At 40.4% G+C, this 11,371-nt stretch overlaps 1 pseudogene; it reads left to right on the top strand.

The window, feature by feature from the left end:
* Positions 1 to 2,761: 2,761 nt before the first annotated feature.
* LOC138986490 (serine/arginine repetitive matrix protein 1 pseudogene) lies at positions 2,762 to 5,550 on the top strand (annotated as a pseudogene).
* The last annotated feature ends 5,821 nt before the right edge of the window (positions 5,551 to 11,371 follow it).

The following is an 11,371-nucleotide window of genomic DNA, read 5'->3' as shown; positions in this document are numbered from 1 at the left end:
TTCAGCTTCAGCATCAGTCCTTCCAATGAATATTCAGGACTGATCTTCCTTAGGATCAGGACTGGTTGGATCTCCTTGCAGTCCAAGGGACTGTCAAGAGTCTTCTCCAACACCACAGTTCAAAAGCATCAATTCTTCAGTGCTCAGCTTTCTTTAAAGTCCAACTCTCATATCCATACATGACTACTGGAAAAACCATAGCCTTGACTAGACGGAACTTTGTTGACAAAGTAATGTCTCTGCTTTTTAATATGCTGTCTAGGTTGGTCATAACTTTCCTTCCAAGGAGTAAGCGTCTTTTAATTTCATGGCTGCAATCACCATCTGATTGCAGTGATTGCACCTGATTGCACCAATCATCTGAAGTGATTTTGGAGCCCAGAAAAATAAAGTCTGACACTGTTTCCCCATCTATTTCCCATGAAGTGATGGGACCAGATGCCATGATCTTAGTTTTCTGAATGTTGAGCTTTAAGCCACTTTTTCCACTCTCCTTTTCCACTTTCATCAAGAGGCTCTTTAGTTCTTCTTCACTTTCTGCCATAAGGGTGGTGTCATCTGCATATCTGAAGTTATTGATATTTCTCCCGAAATCTTGAGTCCAGCTTGTGCTTCCTCCAGCCCAGCATTTCTCATGATGTACTCTGCATAGAAGTTAAATAAGCAGGGTGACAATATGCAGCCTTGACATACTCCTTTTCCTATTTGGAACCAGTCTGTTGTTCCATGTCCAGTTCTGACTGTTGCTTCCTGACCTGCATACAGATTTTTCAAGAGGCAGGTCAGGTGGTCTGGTATTCCCATCTCTTTCAGAATTTTCCACAGTTTATTGTGATCCACACAGTCAAAGGCTTTGGCATAGTCAATAAAGCAGAAATAGATGTTTTTCTGGAACTCTCTTGCTTTTTCGATGGTCCAGTGGATGTTGGCAATTTGATCTCTGGTTCCTGTGCCTTTTCTAAAACCAGCTTGAACATCTGGAGGTTCATGGTTCATATATTGTTGAAGCCTTGCTTAGAGAATTTTAAGCATTACTTAACTAGCTTGTGAGATGAGTGCAATTGTGCGGTAATTCTGAGCATTCTTTGGCATTGCCTTTCTTTGGGATTGGAATGAAAACCAACCTTTTCCAGTACTGTGGCCACTGCTGAGTTTTCCAAATTTGCTGACATATTGAGTGCAGCACTTTCACAGAATCATTTTTCAGGTCTATTCAATAGATTAATAATAATCCAAGGTTTCATGCCAATGGTGATTTTAACATCTAGACTGACTCAGCACAATTACACTCAAACCCATCAATCTGTAACAAATGAAACATATAAAGACATATCAAGAGGACACAGAATAAGTGAACAAGAGGTGGTGAAATCTGATTGCCGCAACCCCATCCCCACTTTTCAACTCTATGACTCATATCTACAAATAAACTTTATATTAGCTGTCTCTTCTTTTTCTTTTTTTTCTTTGCCTGCTCACTCTTTATTGGCCACCACTGGTTTTTCTCTGCTAAAATGCTAGGTTACTGGTCATCAGTGCCCAGCTAGTGATCAAATTCAGTGTTTTCTTCTCATTCTTATACGTGCCTTTCTAAACTGTCTCATGGGACCAGTTTTCTAACTTTCTTTAAACTCTCTTCTTTGAATCATTTATTTGATTCTGCCTCACTTGGATCTCTCAGTATCCACCTAACCATAAATTCTCCATTGTCATGTCCTTCTTTTCAGTCCTCAAAATGTACTCATTTTGCAAAATGGAGTACCATGCTTTTTTTTTTTTTTAATACCCTATGACTCCTCCCAGGATAGCTGCATCTTCTTTCATGCTTTTCACTATCAATTTTACATGTAGTTTAAAAATTTGCATTCAAAATCTTAACTAGTTTCAAAGAAAAGTCTTGCATGTCAACTAATTCCTAGGTATCTCTTGCCATGTTTGTTAACCATCAATATCTCAAAAGCAGCTTGTGAAATTTGGACTCATTCTTATACCTTCTTATTTCTACTAAGATAAGCCCTTTACTTCTGTAACCAAGACTCAAAATCTTCAGGTTGGTTTGGTTTTTATCCTTCTCTTAATCTTCATTTACAACAAATTAGATTAGGCTGTTCTTTTAAAATGGTCTCAATAGCTACCATTTGTTTCTATTTCTTTGCTTCTCTCTTACATAGACTTTTGCAAGCTCTTTTCAGGCAATATTGCAATGACTTTCCTCTGTCTGATTACTTCCTATATAAATCTAGTCTCTGTGTTGCATACAACTAAATTTAATTGATAAAACAGAATATCCTTCTTAAATCAGTTCATATAACATCATCCTTCTCCTTAAAGCTGTTCAGTGATTGGCCAACAACAAGAATAAAGATTTACTGAGAACTATTTGCTGGCATATATGATACATACTTCACTTCAGAATTCAAAAACAGTGGGTCAAATTGGCCCTGCTTTGTCTATTCAATCAATGAATAATTCAGTTATCATTCATTTGTTCAGTAAGTAGTTATAAAGAATCTCTGAAGGCCAAGGGTTCTTTCAAATTTTATTCAAATGACATACATCAATTGCCCCAGTGTTCTTTTTTTTTTTTTTTAATTGAACAGGTTTTCAAAATTTTTAAAGGAAGAGATCGAAAGATATATTGGTACTCTGATTATTTTTGAAATCTTGTAAGTCTTAGCCTGACTCCTAAAGGACAATCTACTAAAACTGTCAAAATATTTCCTTTTGGGGATAGGGAGTGATCTCTGAGCGAGGCAGCAAGATGGATGCAGGATTCTTCTGTGGAACAAGTGCAGAACAGGATAATTGGTTCAGCAACAAACAGAAGAAGCTACTGAAGCAGCTGAAATTAGCAGAATGCCTAGGAAAAAAAGGTGGACATGAGCAAAGCAATTTTGGAGGTTATAAAGCCTTGTATAACAAAACAAGTAATGGAAATCCTTGGGTTTGAAGATGATGTTGTGATTGAGTTTATATTCAATCAGCTGGAAGTGAAGAATCCAGATTCAAAAATGATGCAAATCAACCTGACCAGGTTTTTGAATGGAAAAAATGCTAGGGAATTTACGGGAGAACTGTGGCCCCTACTGTTAAATGCACAAGAAAACATCACTGGAATCCCTTCTGCTCTCCTAGAACTGAAGAAGGAAGAGATACAACAGAGACAGATTGAACAAGAAAAGTTGGCATCTATGAAAAAGCAAGATGAAGACAAGGATAAGAGGGATAAAGAAGAAAAATAAAGCAGAAGAGAAAAAAGGGAGCCATCTCAAAGCCCAAGAAGACGCAAATCCAGTTCTCCTTCCCCTCGAAGACGATCTTTCCCTGTCAGGGGAGAGAGAAAGCACAGTCATTCTCCATCTCCCTGTCACAGAACCAAAAGCCAGAGTCCTGCTCCAGAGAAGAAGGAAAAAACTCCAGAGCTCCCAGAGCCATCAGTGAAAGTAAAAGAACCTTCACTACAAGAGGCCACTTCTACTAGTGACATTCTGAAAGTTTCCAAGACTGAACCAGTACTAGAGCCTAAAGAACCTTCTCCAGAGAAAAACTCCAAAAAGGAAAAGGAAAAGACCCGGCCAAGATATCGGTCATGTTCCAAATCAAGATCCCAGACACGTTCTCGCTCTCCTTCTCATACTAGACCAAGAAGGCACCATAGATCTCGGTCAAGATCATACTCACCTAAAAGACAGCCAAGCCCAAGAAGAAGGCCATCTCCTCTAAGAAGAACCCCACCGAGACGCATGCCTCCTCCACCAAGGCATAGAAGGAGTAGATCTCCAGTGAGACGAAGAAGGCATTCATCGGCATCCTTGTCTGGGAGTAGTTCATCATCTTCTTCGTCTAGTTCCCAGTCACCACCAAAGAAGCCTCCGAAGAGGACATCTAGCCCTCCTCGAAAAACTCGTAGGTTATCTCCTTCAGCAAGTCCTCTGACGCGAAGGCATAGGCCATCACCTCCAGCTATTCCGCCGCCAAAAACTCGTCATTCCCGAACACCCCAGCAGTCAAACCATACAAGGAGAAGTAGTGTTTCTGTCTCTCCAGGGAGAACTTCAGGTAAAGTGACAAAACATAAAGGTACTAAGAAAAGAGAATCCCCTTCACCAGCACCGAAGCCTCAGAAAGTAGAGTTATCTGAATCAGAAGAAGATAAAGGTGGCAAAATGGCTGCAGCAGATTCTGTGCTGCAGAGACGCCAATATAGACGACAGAACCAGCAGTCTTCATCTGATTCTGGCTCCTCCTCTTCCTCAGAAGATGAACGACCCAAAAGGTCCCTTGTGAAGAATGGTGAGGTAGGCAGGCGACGGAGACATTCCCCTTCCTGGAGTGCCTCTCCATCACCTCGAAAGCGCCAGAAAGAGGCTTCCCCTCATGGTAGACGGAGGAGAAGTCCCTCCCCACCTCCCTCCAGAAGGCGACGTTCTCCTTCTCCTGCTCCTCCACCTCGTCGACACAGGTCTTCCACACCACCACCACGTCGAAGGACTCCGTCTCCTCCTCCATGTCGTCGTTCACCTTCCCCAAGAAGATACTTTCCTCCAATACAGAGGAGATACTCTCCTTCTCCACCTCCAAAGAGAAGAACGGCCTCCCCCTCCTAAACGAAGGGCATCACCATCTCCAACACCAAAGCGACGGGTTTCCCATTCACCACCTCCCAAACAAGGAAGCTCCCCATTCACCAAGAGACGTTCGCCTTCATTGTCATCAAAGCATAAGAAAGGGTCTTCCCCGAGTTGATCTGCCCGTGAGGCCCAGTCACCACAGCCAAAAAAACAGTATTCACCCTCACCATGGCCTCGCGCTCCTCAGACCTCAAGTCCTCCACCTGTTCAAAGAGGAGCACCATTGTCACCCCAAAGAAGGCAGTCCCCATCTCCAAGTTCTAGGCCCATTAGGAGAGTCTCCAGGACTCCGGAACCCAAAAAGATAAAAAGCTGCCTCACCAAGCCTTCAGTCGGTAAGGAGGGTCTCATCTTCCCAATCTGTCTCGGGATCTCCTGAGCCAGCAGCTAAAAAGCCCCCAGTACCTCCGTCACCTGTCTAGTCTCAGTCACCCTCCACCAACTAGTCACCAGCGGTGCCGGTTAAAAAGGCTAAAAGCCCAATACCAAGCCCATCACTGGCAAGGAATTCAGACCCAGAAGGAAGTGGAAAGACAAAGAGAAAAAGAAGGACGAGAAACACAAAAAGGATAAGAAGCACAGAAGCACAAAAAAAACACAAGAATGAGAAGGCTGCAGCTGCTGCTGCTGCAGCTGCTATAACCCCTGCAGCTGTAGCTGCTCCCACAACCACATCAGCACAGGAAGAACCAGAGACAGAGCCAGAGCCTAAGAAGGAGACTGAAAGTGAGGCTGAAGATAACCTTGATGACTTAGAAAAGCACCTGCGTGAAAAGGCCCTGAGATCATTGCGGAAGGCTCAAGTGTCCCCACAGTCCTAGGTGGAAATGTTTGTTACGATGTTAATTTTATTTGGTTTGTATGCAATTCAATTTCAAAATTGCTAAAATGTGTTTGAGCTTTAGACTATAACATTTGTTGTAATAATTGCTAGGTTGAAGTTCACCATGTAAAAAAAAGGGCATGGATTTACATTGCAAAAGGTGTCCACAGTGTATTAGGGACATTCTTTCATTGACAGCTGACATAAATTCGTTTAGAGTGAAGTATTTTAAGCCAAAAAAGAAAAATGCCCTTTTTAAATATTGTTGGCATTCTTATGGTTCCTTTAAATACCCCTGGCTATTCCCAGAGGTTTTTCTTTCTACTTTTTCTTTCCTTTTCCCTTTTTCTCATTTGAGTCTTAGCACCCATTTAAGTTATGATGCTTTCAACCTTGATGGTTTGCAAGCTTGCCCAGAAATAAGACCACTGTTGAACTACCACAAAAGTATAAATGACTATTTTAATGCCACAATCTTTCCTGTTGCCTGTGGAGTCTCTGCTGAAATGAATCAGGATTCGAGCTCTAAGATGAGACAGAAAGTGAAAGCACGTTGTTTGCCAGGACACTGTGGGTTTATATAGATGTGTAACAAGTTGATTTGGAACACTGGAATTTCATTCTTTTCTCTTTTTTTGTAAAGGCTATTAATTAGCCCCAGGAAGGATCCTTCAGTTACATAAAATTTTGCTTTATGAAATGTCATGGCTCCATTCATAATTTTGTCTTGCTCCAGTCGGAATATACAACTTTCAGAGCTCTTGTATTTGGAAAGCTGGAAGGGCCCAGACTTTGAAATAGTGTCTTGTTTTCACTGTTTTTGCTTTGTTTTTGTTTTGTTTTGTTTTGTTTTTTTAACTAAAGCTATATAAAGCTTGTGGATTAAACAGAATAAATTTCTAAATTAAAAAAAAAATATATTTCCTTTTATCTTGGGATATGGTTGTGCAGTTCACCACTTTCTTTCAATCTGAGAATTAACATGATTAGAAGTTGTTAATGTATTTGCACTGTTTTTGTCATAAGGTAAAATTTAAAAAGTGGTGAAATAATATTTCTTGAACTCTAGTCTCTAGCAAAGTGAAAAAAATATCGAGGTCTCTATGTTTTTAAAAATATGAAAGAAAGAACATATTTCTTTGTGAAAGACTATTTCTACATACTGAATACACTAACCATACTGGCCAACTGTGTTCATGAAAAATAAAAACAGAACCTAAGATACTATTTGAAATATGATGTACTGAATCCTTATGTGAGACTCTCTTGTGCTCATTTATATAAACTGCCTGTCTCTTGTTGCTAATTAAATATGAGGTCTCACCTTTGCACAAGATAACTTACTTAATTTTCACAACTCTGTGTGGTTGGCACTAGAAATCAGGGAAAACAAATAACATGCTAAACAACACCCAGCTAATAATTTTTGAAGCTGGTAACCCTAGCTCAGTCTGAATCCAAACTCATCTTTTCAGTATAGTTCTTTCACATAATAATCTATGATTTGGTTCCAACCTTCTTTTTCTAATTTGTTTCTTTCCACACTCCAAATTATTTATCAATTTCCTCTCATCCAATACTTGTATATGCATTTGCTTTTGTTTGAGGTATTGCTCTATTGTTTTCACATTTTGGAATGCTCGACTGCTTTTATGTGTGTTCTTACACATAGAAGAATGTGTAAGAAGTCTTCAGAAGTGTTCCTCTACTCTATGAGATTGCTACTTATAACAATCATTTTATGCCCTGTGGGGCCACCCAAGATGGGCAGGTCATGGTGGAGAGGTCTGACAGAACGTGGTCCACTGGAGAAGGGAATGGCAAACCACTTCAGTATTCTTGCCTTGAGAACCCCATGAACAGTATGAAAAGGCAAAATGGTAGGATACTGAAAGAGGAACTCCCCAAGTCAGTAGGTGCCCAATATGCTACTGGAGATCAGTGGGGAAATAACTCCATAAAGAATGAAGGGATGGAGCCAAAGCAAAAACAATACCCGGTTGTGGATGTGACTGGTGATAGAAGCAAAGTCTGATGCTATAAAGAGCAATATTACATAGGAACCTGGAATGTCAGGTCTACGAATCAAGGCAAATTGGAAGTGGTCAAACAGGAGATGGCAAGAGTGAATGTCGACATTCTAGGAATCAGCAAACTCAAATGGACTGGAATGGGTGAATTTAACTCAGATGATCATTGTATCTACTACTGTAGGCAGGAATCCCTTAGAAGAAATGGATTAGCCATCATGGTCAACAAAAGAGTCTGAAATGCAGTACTTGGATGCAGTCTCAGAAATGACAGAATGATCTCTGTTTCTTTCCAAAGCAAACCATTCAATATCACAGTAATGCAAGTCTGTGCCCCAACCAGTAAAGCTGAAGAAGCTGAAGTTGAACGGTTCTATGAAGACCTACAAGACCTTTTAGAACTAACACCCAAAAAAGATGTCCTTTTCATTATAGGGGACTGGAATGCAAAAGTAGGAAGTCAAGAAACACCAAGAGTAACAGGCAAATTTGGCCTTGGAGTATGGAATGAAGCAGGGCAAAGGCTAATATAATTTTGCCAAGAGAACACACTGGTCATAGCAAACACCCTCTTCCAACAACATAAGAGAATATTCTACACATGGACATCAGTAGATGGTCAACACTGAAATCTCATTGATTATATTCTTTGCAGCCAAAGATGGAGAAGCTCTATACAGTCAGCAAAAATAAGACCGGAAGCTGACTGTGGCTCAGATCATGAGCTTCTTATTGCCAAATTCAGACTTAAATTGAATAAAGTAGGGAAAACCACTAGACTATTCAGGTTTGACCTAAATCAAATCCCTTATGATTATACAGTGGAAGTGAGAAATAGATTTAAGGGACTAGATCTGATAGATGGAGTGCCTGATGAACTATGGAATGAGGTTTGTGACTTTCTATAGGAGACAGGGATCAAGACCATCCTCATGGAAAAGAAATGCAAAAGTGCAAAATGGCTGTCTGGGGAGGCCTTGCAAATAGCTTTGAAAAGAAGATAAGTGAAAAGCAAAGGAGAAAAGGAAAGATATAAGCATCTGAATGCAGAGTTCCAAAGAATAGCAAGAAGAGATAAGAAAGCCTTCTTCAGTGATCAATACAAAGAAATAGAGGAAAACAACAGAATGGGAAAGACTAGAGATCTCTTCAAGAAAATTAGAGATACCAAGGGAACATTTCATGCAAAGATGGGCTCGATAAAGGACAGAAATGGTATGGACCTAACAGAAGCAGAAGATATTAAGAAGAGGTGGCAAGAATACACAGAAGAACTGTACAAAAAAGATCTTCATGACCCAGATAATCACGATGATGTGATCACTGACCTAGAGCCAGATATCCTAGAATGTGAAGTCAAGTGGGCCTTAAAAAGCATCACTACAAACAAAGCTAGTGGAGGTGATGGAATTCCAGTTGAGCTCTTTCAAATCCTGAAAGATGATGCTGTGAAAGTGCTGCACTCAATATGCCAGCTAATTTAGAAAACTCAGCAGTGGCCACAGGACTGGAAAAGGTCAGTTTTCATTCCAATCCCAAAGAAAGGTAATGCCAAAAAATGCTCAAACTACTGCACAATTGCACTCATCTCACACGCTAGTAAAGTAATGCTCAAAATTCTCCAAGCCAGGCTTCACCAATACGTGAACCGTGAACTTTCAGATGTTCAAGCTGGTTTTAGAAAAGGCAGAGGAACCAGAGTTCAAATTGCCAACATACACTGGATCATGGAAAAAGCAAGAGAGTTCCAGAAAAGCATCTATTTCTGCTTTATTGACTATGCCAAAGCCTTTGACTGTGTGGATCACAATAAACTGTGGAAAATCCTTAAAGAGATGGGAATACCAGACCACCTGACTTGCCTCTTGAGAAACCTATATGCAGGTCAGGAAGCAATAGTTAGAACTGGACATGAAACAACAGACTGGTTCCAAATAGGAAAAGGAGTACGTCAAGGCTGTATATTGTCACCCTGCTTATTTAACTTCTATGCAGAGTACATCATGAGAAACGCTGGGTTGGAAGAAGCACAAGCTGGAATCAAGATTGCCAGGAGCAATATCAATAACCTCAGATATGCAGATGACACCACCCTTATGGCAGAAAGTGAGGAGGAACTAAAATGCCTCTTGATGAAAGTGAAAGAGGACAGTGAAAAAGTTGGCTTAAAAGTCAACATTCAGAAAACTAAGATCATGGCATCTGGTCCCATCACTTCATGGCAAATAGATGGAGAAACAGTGGAAACAGTGCCAGACTTTATTTTTCTGGGCTCCAAAATCACTGCAGATGGTGACTGCAGCCATGAAATTAAAAGATGCTTACTCCTTGGAAGAAAAGTTATGACCAACCTAGATAGCATATTGAAAAGCAGAGACATTGCTTTGCCAACAAAGGTCCGTCTAGTCAAGGCTATGGTTTTTCCAATGGTCATTGTATGGATGTGAGAGTTGGACTATGAAGAAGGCTGAGCGCCGAAGAATTGATGCTTTTGAACTGTGGTGTTGGAGAAGACTCTTGAGAGTCCCTTGGACTGCAAGGAGATCCAACTAGTCCATTCTAAAGGAGATCAGCCCTGGGTGTTCTGTGGAAGGACTGATGCTAAAGCTGAAACTCCAGTACTTTGGCCACCTCCTGTGAAGAGTTGACTCATTGGAAAAGACTCTGATGCCGGAGGGATTGGGGACAGGAGGAGAACGGGACGACAGAGTATGAGATGACTGTATGGCATCACTGACTCGATGGACGTGAGTCTGAGTGAACTCCAGGAGATGGTAATGGACAGGGAGGCCTGGCGTGCTGCGATTCATGGGGTTGTAAAGAGTTGGACATGACTGAGCGACTGAACTGAACTGATTTGAGTACATACTTTGTTAAAAATCTAATACAGCATCCAGCTCGGTTTTTTTTTTTTTTTTTAATATAATAGAACTTCCATTCTTATTTACTGCTTTGGACTTAATGTAATTAGAGAAGGCTACCTCGACAAAACATGTTTTATATAATAGTCCCTTCAGTATTGCTCCTCTTTCTAATTTTGTGGCCATTAACAAATATGGGAATACTATGATAAGGTAATCATTTTACTTGTAATCATCTACTTCTTTAAGAGATAGTGGATGCTGTTCTGACGGGGTAAGATATTGACATCACAGTAGGAGTGCATGCTTAGCTTGTAGCAGATGTTCTAAAACATGTGATTTCTTGCATGAGTAAATAAATATTGGAACTTACACATAAGCATTACTAGTTTAACATCAATGGTGGGGTCAAAAGTGTTTGTACATTTTTTTTTTCTATTTTCTCAACTTTTCACTGAAGGCATTGGGATACACTTACAGTGATGACTTTCTGAAAGACTCAACCATTGGCTTTTCCTTATGAAAGCCATGTTGCTAAGCAACACATGTGCATTGGTATATTTCTTTACAAAACCGTCTATCATGAGAGACGTCCAGGGCTTTTTCACTTGTAATTATGAGTCCCTTGAGAAATAAACCACAACACAGCCACTAAGCTTTGCTTTGTAGTTTGCATTGGATTTAATAGGAGATGAGTATTCCACTTGACCCCTGAATGTAGAGGTGATTGCCAGCAGAGACATTTTCAGAGTGAAATAGAACACGATTTATGACATGCCTCAGAAACCACATCAGCTGCTGTTCTCCATTATGTTGCTTAATTCTGATCCCTATAAGGCATTTGCCTTACAAAGGCTGTGCCTTGCAAGGCACGTAGAAAATCATGTTTTCTATTATTGATACACAGCCTCTGTTTTCTTCAGGTTGAAGTATTAAAAATCAACTGGCTGAGAAAGCTCAGTTTTTACCTTCAATTTTACATTTGCCACATGTCCTGAAAGTATAATAAGGACGTACATGTGTGTG

This window comes from Bos mutus, chromosome 1 (assembly GCF_027580195.1).
Source record: "Bos mutus isolate GX-2022 chromosome 1, NWIPB_WYAK_1.1, whole genome shotgun sequence".
Taxonomy (NCBI): Eukaryota; Metazoa; Chordata; class Mammalia; order Artiodactyla; family Bovidae; genus Bos; species Bos mutus.
This window is presented reverse-complemented; position numbering and strand designations above follow the sequence as displayed.